The following is a 14830-nucleotide window of genomic DNA, read 5'->3' as shown; positions in this document are numbered from 1 at the left end:
GTACATTTGGATGGTTTATCATTAAGCGAGCAACAGGGTACATTTGGATGATTTATCATTAAGCGAGCAACAGGGTACATTTGGATGATTTATCATTAAGCGAGCAACAGGGTACATTTGGATGATTTATCATTAAGGGAGCATTGTGCATGGCAAGTGTTAACATTAATGCCCTCAACAGCCTCAATTCGTCAGGACATGGACTCTACAAGGTGTCAAGTGTTCCACAGGGATGCTGGCCCATGTTGACTCCAATGCTTCCCACTGTTGTGTCAAGTTGGCTGGATGTCCTTTGGGTGGTGGACCATTCTTGATACACACGGGAAACATTTGAGCATGAAAAACCCAGCAGCGTTGCAGTTCTTCACACACTCAAACTGGTCTGCCTGCCACCTACTACCATACCCCATTCAAAGGCACTTAAATATTTTGTCATACCCATTCACCCTCTGAATGGCACACATACACTATCCATGTCTCAAGGCTTAAAAATCCTTATTTAACCTGTCTCCTCCCCTTCATCTACACTGATTGAAGTTGATTTAACAAGTGACATCAATAAGAGATTCCTAGCTTTCAGCAGGTGTTCATAATGTTTTGTCCAGTCAGTGTACATGCCTAATCTCCTCTGGGACATGAGAGCCAGAATGTTACATATTCCTCAATAAGGCATCAACCTCTAGAGCAGGGGTATTGCACTCTGACCCTACGAGGTCTGGACCCTACTGGTTTTCTGCTCTACCTGATAATTATTGCAGCCACCTGGTGTCGCAGGTTGAAATCAGTCCCTGATATGAAGAATGAAAGAAAAGCAGTGGAACTGGCTTCCAGGGCCAGATTTGAATTTGACAGCACTAGTGTGTAGGTGTGTGTGTGTTGTAATGAGTTAGAGGATGCGATACACAGAGCCATATCTCTTGGAAGGAGAGTAATCCTTGTGGAGGATGAGGCAGGTTTGTCAAAGCTGACATCTGTCAGAACAGGAGGGAATAAACTACCTGTCACTACCTAGAGAGGCTGGAGAGATGGAGAGAGGGGAGGGAGATTGGGTTAGAGAGATGGGGGGATGGAGAGAGGGAGGGGTTGGAAGGGAGGGAGATTGGGTTAGAGAGATGGGGGAGTAAGAGAGAAGGGGAGAGGGAGGGGTTGGAAGGGAGAGAGATTAGGTTAGAGAGATGGAGGGAGTAAGAGAGAGGGAGGGGTTGGAAGGGAGAGAGATTGGGTTAGAGAGATGGAGGGAGTAAGAGAGAGGGAGGGGTTGGAAGGGAGAGAGATTGGGTTAGAGAGATGGAGGGAGTAAGAGAGAGGGAGGGGTTGGAAGGGAGAGAGATTGGGTTAGAGAGATGGAGGGAGTAAGAGAGAAGGGGAGATGGAGAGAGGGAGGGGTTGGAAGGGAGAGAGATTGGGTTGGAGAGATGGGGGAGTAGGGGAGATGGAGAGAGGGAGGGGTTGGAAGAGATGGGGGGTTGTTATTGGGTTAGAGAGATGGGGGGAGTAAGAGTGAAGGGGAGATGGAGGGGTTGGAAGGGAGAGAGATTAGGTTGGAGAGACATGGGGAGTAAAACAGAAGGCGAAAGGGAGGGAATGGAAGGATGAGAGATTGGGTTGGAGAGACATGGGGAGTAAGAGAGAAGGGGAGAGGGAGGGAATGGAAGGGAGAGAGTTTGGGTTGGAGAGACATGGGGAGTAAGAGAGAAGGGGAGAGGGAGGGAATGGAAGGGAGAGAGTTTGGGTTGGAGAGACATGGGGAGTAAGAGAGAAGGGGAGAGGGAGGGAATGGAAGGGAGAGAGTTTGGGTTGGAGAGACATGGGGAGTAAGAGAGAAGGGAGATAGAGAGTGGAGAAAATAGAAGGATGGTTTGGAGAGAGATTTGGTTTGAAAGAAAAGAGAAAAAGATGGGATTGGAGAAAGAGAGAGATGGGTTGAGGATAGACAGAAAGAGAGAAGGAGACTATCATATTCCCTTGATGAAAATAGGAATTTGAGAGAGCTGGTAGAATACCAACAAGTTACTGGCACATCCTGGAGGAGAAATAGGACTTTTTCGATCCAGCCTATCACAAATCATAGGAGACTTGATGGATATTCATTTGGTCATCACCAGGTTTTGACTGGTTTCATTATGGAAAGAAAAACACATGAAATGCTTGAATCAATCAGAGAATCAAGCTCTCAAGGAATATACTGTAAGAGAACAAACATCTAAGTAATGGGGAGAGAAAAAATGTAATGTTATTCATTTTCTAGATTGTTTTTCATACAGGACTGAATTGAATAGACAAACAACCAAAATGTGGCTTGTGATTTTCTCTGTGTTTCAGGAAGACAGTGGGAACAAGAGTGGATCCAGCCCGCTTGACTGTGATGACAAGGTGAGTACACACACACACACACACACACACACACACACACACACACACACACACACACACACACACACACACAATCTCATCTAGCTGATGGCTGTCGTATGGCACACAGTATGTGTGTCTGTCTCTCTGTCTCTCTCTCTCTCTGTCTTTCTCTCTGTCTCTCTCTCTCTCTCTATCTGTCTCTCTCTCTCTGTCTGTCTCTCTCTCTCTCTCTCTCTCTGTCTGTCTATATCGCTGTCCAAGGCCGGTTGCAGATGCCATTGTTGTGAGTGAGTCTGTCTGCCTGTCTGTGTCTCCCCAAGGCTTGTTTCTGATGTTAGCTGGTTGGTTTATCTTAGTAATTCAGCAGTACCAGCCCCAGATTTGTGTCTCGTGTTCTGAATTAATGTAGGAAAGCTGGAGAGGCAGAATTGATGACATATTTGAATTTAGCTCTGCTCGGATGATAAGTCATGTTGAGGTGATTCTGATGATGCTAACAGCATGTTTAGTGTGGAGTTGTTCACTTCAGCATGTATTACTTATTCAATACTTATATAAGTTAACAAGATCAGTGTGTGTGTGTGTGTGTGTTTTAGGTGAGACCCCAGGGATGTGTATGTCTTCCTGATGTAGTTTCTCCAGTCATTGGAGGTGTGTGTGGTTTTAAGTCAGTCCAGGACCCATACAGAGTGTATCCTAGCATGGTCTCTTTCTTCCCTACAGGATGTTCCTACTTTCAACCCCACTACTCTGAGGGCTTAGGAGGGTGTGTGTGTGTGTGTGTGCACATTAGTCTTACAGTATGTACAGGATACACATGGTATACATCGTCCAATGAAATGCTTACTTGCAGGTTCCTTCTCGACAATGCAACAACAATAAGAAATAATAAAAGATAAGAATAATGTGTGTGCAACATGAATGTATATTGCCTTCCCTGTGGCTCAGTTGGTAGAGCATGGTGTTTGCAACGCCAGCATAGTGTTTGCAACGCCAGGGTTGTGGGTTTGATTCCCACGGGGGGCCAGTACAATTTTTTTTTTTATAAAAAAAAAAAAGAAAATGCATGAAATGTATGTATTCACTACTGTAAGTAGCTCTGGATAAGAGCGTCTGCGAAAAGACTAAAATGTAAAATGTAATACACTGAGTGTACAAAACATTAGGAACACCTTCCTAATATTGAGTTGTCGGGGCATGGACTCTACAAGGTGTGGAAAGTGTTCCACAGGGATGCTGGCCCATGTTGATTTCAATGCTTCCCACAGTTGTGTCAAGTTGTATGGATGTCCTTTCAGTGGGGGACCATTCTTCATACACAAAGGAAACTGTTGAGCATGAAAAACCGTTCTTGACACACTCAAACCGGTGCGCCTGGCACCTACTACCATACACCGTTCAAAGGCACTTAACTCTTTTATCTCAATTGTCCCAAAGGGGGGGGGGGGGGTCCTTGATGATGCTGCAGGCCTTCCTCAGGCATTGTTTCAAGTAGATGTCCTGGATGGGTGGGAGCACGGTCCCAGTGTGTGTGTGAGAGAGCGTGTGGTGTGTGTGTGTGTACATTCAAGTTCCCCAGCACCCAGAGGGCTATGAGATGGGAGAACTCATCCCTCCCAGAACAAGAGCAGGAATATAGATAGAATTGAAAAGGGAAGGAAAGAAATAGCAAGACAAGAAAATGGAAGAAGAAAGATGTTATTTGCTGTCAGGTTATTTGCCTGATATCTCATACCAACCAGGGAGTTCATTCTAGAAGTTCAATGTGTTTCAGTGATACATTTTCATATTTATTTCTAACCTAAAGCTAAGCTATTGTCTAGGCATTATGTCTTATGGATTGTTCAATGAAAGTTAGTGATATTCCACTGAGGAAGGGATTTAGTTTCCTACTAAATGGTAGGTAGATGTCTTCCTCTTCACTCACTCTCCAATATAATCATGTTCACACTAACCGTAGTTGAGAGCAGTAATGCAGCTGTAGGAGACGGACCTGACTTGAGTTGTTTTTATTGCTTCATACCTCTCCTCTCCACCTCCCTCAGTTTCTAAGAGCGCCTTTGTGTATTTTCAATAGGCACCTTCAATTGGAAGCTTGAAAGAGCTTGAATCACTATGTTTGGTCTGGAATCTGCAGCGATGATACTTTATGACATGTGATGTTTTCTGTGACTGTGTGTGTGTTTGTTGTAAAAGGGTGTGGGTGTGTGCTGTGGTATGTAAGAGAACAATGAGCAACAGGTTTAGTGAATGAAAACATCTTGTTGTTTTTAAATGAAGCTCCAGTCCTTTGAAATGTTTCTGTTTGGTTAAATAGAATTCCACAGCCCCTCACTACAGATCCAGTTTATGTTATGCTGCGACGTGTTATTGCGTTTTGCACTGCGACATGTTGTGTTGCTTTGTGTTGTGTTGCATTGCAATATGTTTTGTAGTGTAGTATTGCATTCTGTTGTGTTGCATTGCAATAGATTGTTTATATTGCAGATGTTGAGAGCACAGGAGCTGTAGACAGACAGACAGACAGACAGACAGACAGACAGACAGACAGACAGACAGACAGACAGACAGACAGACAGACAGACAGACAGACAGACAGACAGACAGACAGATCTCCAGGTCTGTCCATTCTCTCTGATTTTCCACTGCCCATCTTAAAGATCATCCCAACTAAGGACAAATCCAGTCTGTGTTGGGCTACCCATCTTAATTATAGATCATCCCAACTAGGGACAAATCCAGTCTGTGTTGGGCTACCCATCTTAATTGTAGATCATCCCAACTAGGGACAAATCCAGTCTGTGTTGGGCTACCCATCTTAATTATAGATCATCCCAACTAGGGACAAATCCAGTCTGTGTTGGGCTACCCATCTTAATTATAGATCATCCCAACTAGGGACAAATCCAGTCTGTTGGGCTACCCATCTTAATTATAGATCAGCCCAACTAGGGACAAATCCCAAGATGATACTATTGTTCCATCATTAGTTTCTTAATTTGATTCATTTGTTCGTTCATTTAGTAATTCATTTATCGATCCATCCATTCATTTAGTCAATCATTTATTAGTTAATTGATCGGGACTCTTTCTGCACCTGATCAGCCTCCTGTTGATGGCTGCTTTGTCGCTCCAGGTTGTGTGTTAGTGTGTGTGTGTGCACCTTACGGTGTGTTGATGTACAGTGTCTGTGTGTGTGTGTGTGTGTGTGTGTGTGTGTGTGTGTGTGTGTGTGTGTGTGTGTGTGTGTGTGTGTGTGTGTGTGTGTGTGTGTGTGTATTTTACCTCTGTGGAATCCACAGGTTGAGCAATGAGTTGTCAATGAAAACACAGTTAGCTAGCTATGTCATTGTCGCGCGTCGATAATGGCCTCGGGGACGACCTGGAGGACGAGGTGCAGGGCGATCCGGATGGAGACGATGGAACTCTCGCAGCATGGAAGGATCCAACACATCCTCCACCGGAACCCAGCATCTCTTCTCCGGACCGTAACCCTCCAGTCCACGAGGTACTGAAGGCCCCTCGCCCGACGTCTCGAATCCAGGATGGATCGAACGGAGTACGCCGGGGCCCCCTCAATGACCAGAGGGGGTGGAGGAACCTCCCGCACCACTGCCTCCTGAAGCGGACCAGCCACCACCGAAACTGGGTGGACCGTGGCCAGATAAAGGTCTAAATGGAGGAGGAAACCCTGGCAGCCGGCAGTATTTACGTCGTACCCCTGAGGCATGGATAGACGGATTCCATCGGGTTCAGGTTGAGAAGGGCCGCTCAGTTTAGACCCCAGTTGGGCTGGTGGAGGCGATGGAAGAACTGTCTCTCCCAGCGGTCCACAGACACACAGAGAGAAACACACACACACACACATTGACTACTGTTTAGCACTCTGCCTAGTCTTCATTTGCTGTCAAATTCTCAGGCAGGCTGAGTACCTCTCAGTGAGCAATAGCATGCAGTGGCAAAACAAATAGAAAACAAGATCCCTGTGTGTGAGAGAGGGTGTGTGCCTCTGTGCTCTCAGATGTACAGTACGTGTGGGTGTGTGTGTGTGTGTGTGTTATATGTATATGCTAACCATAATCATCACCACATGGACACACTCTTCCTTTTGGATGCTATTGTAGACAGAGTGAAAGCCCAGATCCAGGATCAGCTTCCCCTCCCCCAATCCTAACCTTAACCATTAGTGGGGAAAATGCCAAACTGACACAAGATCAGCATCTAGAGGCAATGTCACCCTGCTCCCATCATTGTCCCCGCTGCTGTCTGTCCCACTGATAGGCCTATCTCTGACCAATCACCCTGCGTTTTGGGTAGGAGTGATGTCATCCTGAAAAATTGAGGTGGGTAAGTCCTGTTTTGTTCTCATCTGGCGGCTCTCAAACACACACATGCACACATTGACACACACACATTGACACACACACACACACACACACACACACACACACACACACACACACACACACACACACACACACACACAAACTGTCCTCAAAGATGGTGTTTTAATGTGCCAGCTACAAAGGGCATACTTAAACTCACATGCTATATAATTATAGAACTGAATAAAAACTCTGAGTCTTCAGTCATCTCAGAGGTTCGTGACTCTAGAGGTCTGGCCGGCAGAGGCTATTTAAAAGGACACACACTGACACAGACTGGAGCCATATTCCAAAGAGAGGGGAAAGGGAAGATCTGGTGAAGCAGTGGAACAATAAGATCTGATACATCATAATAATGGAGTCCATATGTTTCTGGTATTAAAACTGACTGGCTGATGTTAACCATGTGGAGGCTGGGTAGAGAGGACTGGCTGATGTTAACCATGTGGAGGCTGGGTAGAGAGGACTGGCTGATGTTAACCATGTGGAGGCTGGGTAGAGAGGACTGGCTGATGTTAACCATGTGGAGGCTGAGTAGAGAGGACTGGCTGATGTTAACCATGTGGAGGCTGGGTAGAGAGGACTGGCTGATGTTAACCATGTGGAGGCTGGGTAGAGAGGACTGGCTGATGTTAACCATGTGGAGGCTGGGTAGAGAGGACTGGCTGATGTTAACCATGTGGAGGCTGGGTAGAGAGGACTGGCTGATGTTAACCATGTGGAGGCTGGGTAGAGAGGACTGGCTGATGTTAACCATGTGGAGGCTGGGTAGAGAGGACTGTAGAACACTGGCAGGTTGATCAAGTCGGCATGTGTGTCAATGTGTGTGTGTGTGTCCGCGTGCGTGTGTCCGCGTGCGTGCGTGCGTGCGTGCGTGCGTGTGTGTGTGTGTGTGTGTGTGTGTGTGAGTAAGCAGTTGTTCAGTTGGTGGTGTGTATCTCATCAGGGTCTTACTTCATGGGCTTCTGTGTAGAATGAGAAACAGACAAACCTTCAGTAAAACTATCAAGCAGCCAGTCAGATGATTTCTGGAAACTGTTAAACCCTCCAGCCCACAGCTGTATGAGAGGGACTTTCTAGTCTGTTTTGTTGTTGTGAGTATCATATGGTATTCTGGGCTGTCATGAAGGCACCTTATTCCCTGTATAGACTAGTGCACGTCTTTTGACCAGGGCCTATAGGGCTTGTCAGAGAGCAACGTGTCAGAGAGCCTCACCACCATAAGTAAAAATACTTGAAAGTACTACTTAAGTAGTTTTTTGGGGTGTCTGTACTTTACTATTTATATTTTTGACAACTTTTACTTTTACTTCACTACATTCCTAAAGAAAATAATGTACATTTTTACTCCATACATGTACTTTTTACACCTGTCAACAAAAAGTACATTTTAAATGCTTAGCAGAACAGGAAAATGGTCCAATTCACATCAAAAGCTCATCCCTTATCATCCCTACTGCCTCTGATCTGGCAGACTCAATAAACACACATGCTACTTTTATAAATGATGTCTGAGTGTTGGAGTGTTCCCCTGGCTATCTGTAAATGATGTCTGAGTGTTGGAGTGTTCCCCTGGCTATCTGTAAATGATGTCTGAGTGTTGGAGTGTTCCCCTGGCTATCTGTAAATGATGTCTGAGTGTTGGAGTGTTCCCCTGGCTATCTGTAAATGATGTCTGAGTGTTGGAGTCTTCCCCTGGCTATCTGTAAATTATGTCTGAGTGTTGGAGTGTTCCCCTGGCTATCTGTAAATGATGTCTGAGTGTTGGAGTGTTCCCCTGGCTATCTGTAAATGATGTCTGAGTGTTGGAGTGTACCTCTGGTTAAAAAAACAAGAAAATGGTACCATCTGATTTACTTTATGTAAAGAATTTGAAATGATTTATACTTTTACTTTATTGTATCAATTATATTTAATTTTGATACTTAAGTATATTTAAAACCAAATACTTTCAGACTTTTACTAAAGTAGTATTTTACTGGGTGACTTTCACTTTTACTTGAGTAACTTTCTATTAAGGTATCTTTACTTTTACTCAAGTATGACAGCCTGAGTCTATTTACAGAGAGACAAATGGACACACACTTACACACACACCTACACACACTGACTCAACCCCCCCTTTCTCTCTCACCCCCCTCTCTGGCTGTGCTACCCCCCATCTCTCTCGCTCCATCTCTCCCCCGCTCTCTTTCTCACTCCATCTCTCCCTCTCTCTCGCTCCATCTCTCCCTCTCTCTCGCTCCATCTCTCTCTCTCTCTCTCTCTCCATCTCCCTCTCTCTCATTAAAGCTGCTTTTCTTTTGATTCAGGGATTTACACAATTTCTACCTTTACCTTGGCTGCGTCCCAAATGCCACCCTAGTCCTTACAATGTGCACTACTTTTGACCAGGGCCCATAGGGTGCCATTTGGGACGCAGCCGTGTCTGCGTATCCCATCGGAACACACAGATGGTATTACATATTCTCACCCCAAGAACATAAAGAAAGAAATGAATCTGAAATGCCAAGCTGTGTATAATAGGTTACTCTCCCCTCAGCTGTAGCTTCTCATCTTAACCATGAGACAAGGGCTGGGGCTTGAATGGCACCCTATTCCCTAGACTGTATAGTCCACCACATTTGACTGGAGCCCTATGAGCCCTTGTCAAAAGTAGTGCACTATATAGGGAATAGGGTGCCAGTTGGGCTGCAGACCAGAATAGGTGACATGAATTAGACTAATGAGGGTTTTCTAAAGCAGCTATGGGGATGAAAAGGCTACAAGGCTGGAAGGTTAGCAGTAAGAACAGACTTCTGCCACCTGAACATATTGTTGATTCACATTTACCTTTCATTAAAAGCAGAGCCAGGGAGAGGGTAGCATACAGGGTGTCCTTGGTGTGTATGTGTTCTACTCTTGGCTAGGTGCAGGCAGTTTATTGTGTTTGTGTGTTCAGGCTTTTTATGCCCTTGGTAGCGGTGGTTGTTATGTTGGTGAGTCACACAGTAGTCCTGATGCTGTACTGTTACCACGGGGATTCTACAACCCACAGTAGTCCGGATGCTGTACAGTTACCACGGGGATTATACAACCCGCAGTAGTCCGGATGCTGTACTGTTACCACGGTGATTCTACAACCCAGAGTAGTCCGGATGCTGTACTGTTACCGCGGGGATTCTACAACCCACAGTAGTCCTGATGCTGTACTGTTACCACGGGGATTCTACAACCCACAGTAGTCCTGATGCTGTACTGTTACCATGAGGATTCTACAACCCACAGTAGTCCTGATGCTGTACTGTTACCACGGGGATTCTACAACCCACAGTAGTCCGGATGCTGTACAGTTACCACGGGGATTATACAACCCACAGTAGTCCTGATGGCTGTACTGTTACCATGAGGATTCTACAACCCACAGTAGTCCTGATGCTGTACTGTTACCGTGGGGATTCTACAACCCACAGTAGTCCTGATGCTGTACTGTTACCATGAGGATTCTACAACCCACAGTAGTCCTGATGCTGTACTGTTACCACGGGGATTCTACAACCCACAGTAGTCCTGATGCTGTACTGTTACCATGAGGATTCTACAACCCACAGTAGTCCTGATGCTGTACAGTTACCACGGGGATTATACAACCCACAGTAGTCCGGATGCTGTACTGTTACCATGAGGATTCTACAACCCACAGTAGTCCTGATGCTGTACTGTTACCATGAGGATTCTACAACCCCCAGTACTTCTCTCCATGTCCCCCCCCCCCCCCCAAATGGGTCTTCTACAACCCCCGGTACTTCTCTCCATGTCCCCCCCCCCCAAATGGGTCTTCTACAACCCCCGGTACTTCTCTCCATGTCCCCCCCCCAATGGGTCTTCTACATCCCCCGGTACTTCTCTCCATGTCCCCCCCCCCAAATGGGTCTTCTACAACCCCCGGTACTTCTCTCCATGTCCCCCCCCAAATGGGTCTTCTACAACCCCCGGTACTTCTCTCCATGTCCCCCCCCCAAATGGGTCTTCTACATCCCCCGGTACTTCTCTCCATGTCCCCCCCCCCAAATGGGTCTTCTACAACCCCCGGTACTTCTCTCCATGTCCCCCCCCCAAATGGGTCTTCTACAACCCCCAGTACTTCTCTCCATGTCCCCCCCCCCCAAATGGAGCTTCTACATCCCCCGGTACTTCTCTCCATGTCCCCCCCCCCAAATGGAGCTTCTACCACCCCCGGTACTTCTCTCCATGTCCCCCCCCCCCAAATGGGTCTTCTACAACCCCCGGTACTTCTCTCCATGTCCCCCCCCCCAAATGGGTCTTCTACAACCCCCAGTACTTCTCTCCATGTCCCCCCCCCCCAAATGGAGCTTCTACAACCCCCGGTACTTCTCTCCATGTCCCCCCCCCCCCCCAAATGGAGCTTCTACAGCCCTCAGCACTTCTTTTTTATTTTTTATTTAACTAGGCAAGTCAGTTAAGAACAAATTCTTGTTTACAATGATGGCCTACCCCGGCCAAACCCGGACGATGCTGGGGCCAATTGTGCGCCACCCTATGGGACTCACAATCATGGCCGAATGTGATTCAGCCTGGATTTGAACCAGGGACTGTAGTGTCGCCTCTTGCACTGAGATGCAGTGCCTTAGACCACTGAGTCACTCGGGAGCCCGAACTTCTCTCCACAGATGTTTCTCCTCTCGTTTCTCCAGCCCTCTAATCTCTCTCTCTTCATTTAAATTGCGTTATTGGCATGACGTAACAATGTACATATTGCCAAAGCATACTTTGTCAACGGACAATCAGTAACAACAATAATCAAGGGTAAAAATAACCATACAATGGACAATAACATAGAGGACATGTGCAGGTTGATTGGTCGTTAGACACTGTCCCTCATCTTATGGCAGGCAGCAATGTAGTGCGCTGCCAATCCACAGCTCTCTGCATCCTCCCAGGACGGGACGGGTAGCCTATCCTCATCAGAGAGGTCTTTGAAACCTTTAAGGGTTTCAAATTTGGGGAAATTAGTCAGGAAATGCAGATCTGTCTTGGGTTCTGCTGTTGTGCAGTGGTTGCACAGCCTTTCCTCTACAGGGAGCCAGGTTTTCCTGTGTCTACCCTTCTCAATGGCAACACTGTGCTCACTGAGCCTGTGCTTGGTCAAGGTTTTGATCAGTACACTCTCACTCTCTCTCTCTCTCTCTCTCTCTTCAGGGGTTTGGTTGGGTGGAGGTCACTGTATGTGCTAACCCAGCATGTTATGGCAGGATGGCTTTGGTGTGAATTGTTGGGGCCTGCCTGTGTGTGTGTGCTCAGTGTGTGCTGAGGGTAGCAGAACTACTGTTGACCCCTAGGTCAAGTCAACAATTCCTCTGACATACACAGATAGTGTGTGTGTGTGTGAGACATACAGAGTAGAATAACATGTGTAGGAGCACACTGATCCACCAACAGGCTGGATGGAGTATGTTTGTATGTACATTGACATATCTTTAATAATGCTAAATAATGCTGTGATAGCTGACAGTTGTTATGAAGCATGCTATTTTGTCATATTAATGAACGTTTATGTTACATAATGGTTAATGTGTGTTTTTTCCTGTTGAGGTACATTAGGGCTGTAGATTCCATGGTAGAGAGCCAGTTGAAATAGGAAAGGCTGGCTAGAGTCTGGACTCATCTGGAGAGGAGATGACAGGAGTGAATGGATGCATTCACACACACACTCTCACAGACACACACACACACACACACACACGTGTAGGCACACCATCTCGCAGGCACACACACACACACACACACACACAATCTCGCAGGCACAAATCACACACACACAATCTCGCAGACACACACACACACACACACACACACACACACACACACACACACACACACACACACACACACACACACACACACACACACGTGTAGGCACACAAGCTCGCAGGCACAAACACACACACACACACGCACACAGTCAGTGCAGTTAGTGGTGAATGTGTTGGTTTTGGGGAGCTTCCCAGGTGGAATATGGTCCAGTGCACTACTGTAGAATGCACTCCTTACGTGTGTGTGTGTGTGTGTGTGTGTGTGTCTGCTCAGCAGGGTAGAGAGTGCAACAGAGTGAGCATGTCCACATGGTAAAGAGATGGAGCAAAGATGAGAGATGCTTTCCAGTGAGTTTTTCTGTTAGCTTGGTGTTGAGAGAGTGACCAGTCTTTCTCCTCTCCATCTCTGGATCCAGTTTGTGTCAACCTTGGAAACTTTTTTTTAAACCTTTATTTAACTAGGGAAGTCAGTTAAGAACAAATTCTTATTTTCAATGACTGCCTAGGAACAGTACTTTATAATATTTTGTACTGCCCAATATGACATCTCCCTCTAACTATTCACCCTGAGTATCGTGTGTGTCGTTTCTCCCTCTAAATATTCACCCTGAGTATCGTGTGTGTCGTTTCTCCCTCTAAATATTCACCCTGAGTATCGTGTGTGTCGTTTCTCCCTCTAAATATTCACCCTGAGTATCGTGTGTGTCGTTTCTCCCTCTAAATATTCACCCTGAGTATCGTGTGTGTCGTTTCTCCCTCTAAATATTCACCCTGAGTATCGTGTGTGGTCGTTTTCTCCCTCTAAATATTCACCCTGAGTATCGTGTGTGTCGTTTCTCCCTCTAACTATTCACCCTGAGTATCGTGTGTGTCGTTTCTCCCTCTAACTATTCACCCTGAGTATCGTGTGTGTCGTTTCTCCCTCTAACTATTCACCCTGAGTATCGTGTGTGTCGTTTCTCCCTCTAACTATTCACCCTGAGTATCGTGTGTGTCGTTTCTCCCTCTAACTATTCACCCTGAGTATCGTGTGTCGTTTCTCCCTCTAAATATTCACCCTGAGTACCGTGTGTCGTTTCTCCCTCTAACTATTCACCCTGAGTATCGTGTGTCGTTTCTCCCTCTAAATATTCCCCCTGAGTATCGTGTGTCGTTTCTCCCTCTAACTATTCACCCTGAGTATCGTGTGTGTCGTTTCTCCCTCTAAATATTCACCCTGAGTATCGTGTGTGTCGTTTCTCCCTCTAAATATTCACCCTGAGTATCGTGTGTCATTTCTCCCTCTAAATATTCACCCTGAGTATCGTGTGTGTCGTTTCTCCCTCTAACTATTCACCCTGAGTATCGTGTGTGTCGTTTCTCCCTCTAACTATTCACCCTGCACTCTCAGTCAAAAACTCCCTTTGTGGAGCATGGTAATATTTGGGTTTGAGTTTAATGGAAGAATGTCTTCATGAGTTTTTACTAGAGAGTAAATGGGGGTCAGTGTGCACTGGGGACTCTCCTATTTTCTTCTTTGTGTCTGAGCCTCTGTAGCAGAGGTGGTTCACTGAACTAAAGCTTACGCAATGACAATCCCTCAGACCAGGGCCTGTATTCACAAAGCATCTCGGAGTATGTATTCATCCATGTATTCTTAATAATTGTGATCTGTGATCTAAAAGGCCAAACTGATCCTAAGTCAGTACTCCCACTCAGAGATGCTTGGCGCATACGGCCCCTGGGCGCATATTCACAAAGCATCTGAGTAGGAATGCTGAATCAGAATCAGATACCCCTTCTTAATCATTATGATTTAGACAGTAAACTGACCCTAGATCAGCACTTCTACTGGGTTTGAGAACACGGGCCCAGAAGATTGATGTTAGCTATGAGATTTAGCTAAGAGGTATAATTTGTTCTGGAGTCATGCAGACAACTCAGGTTGAAAGTCAGTCACATCAGGTTAGGGTCAAAGGTTCTGTGTCTGTGTGTTGTCTGCCTCGCTGCTGCCTTGCATCATTTCAACCTGACAGTGTGGTTTCTAAACAGCCCTGTTTTCCACTAGTCAACCAGGAGAGAGACATGCTGACACATAGTTGTGTATTGTTAACAACATCACTAACCTGATCCTACAGTACATTGTCTTTGTGGCTTTATGTTTGTGTTACTATCAGTTAAATCTATCTAGGACACACACACACACACACACAGCTAACCCGATCCTACTGTACAGAGCATTTTCATGTCTGTTACTTAAGTCCAATCTGTCTGGAAAATGACATTCTCAACCAGAGC

The 14830-nt window shown here is 46.0% G+C and overlaps 1 pseudogene; it reads left to right on the top strand.

The window, feature by feature from the left end:
• Positions 1 to 14830, top strand: part of LOC115202530 (toll-like receptor 13) — a 61864-nt pseudogene that overhangs the window by 26434 nt on the left and 20600 nt on the right.

The sequence above is a fragment of the Salmo trutta genome, chromosome 12 (genome assembly GCF_901001165.1).
Source record: "Salmo trutta chromosome 12, fSalTru1.1, whole genome shotgun sequence".
NCBI classification, from domain to species: domain Eukaryota; kingdom Metazoa; phylum Chordata; class Actinopteri; order Salmoniformes; family Salmonidae; genus Salmo; species Salmo trutta.
Note: the sequence above shows the minus strand (reverse complement) of the source record. Positions and strands in the feature narration are given on the sequence as shown.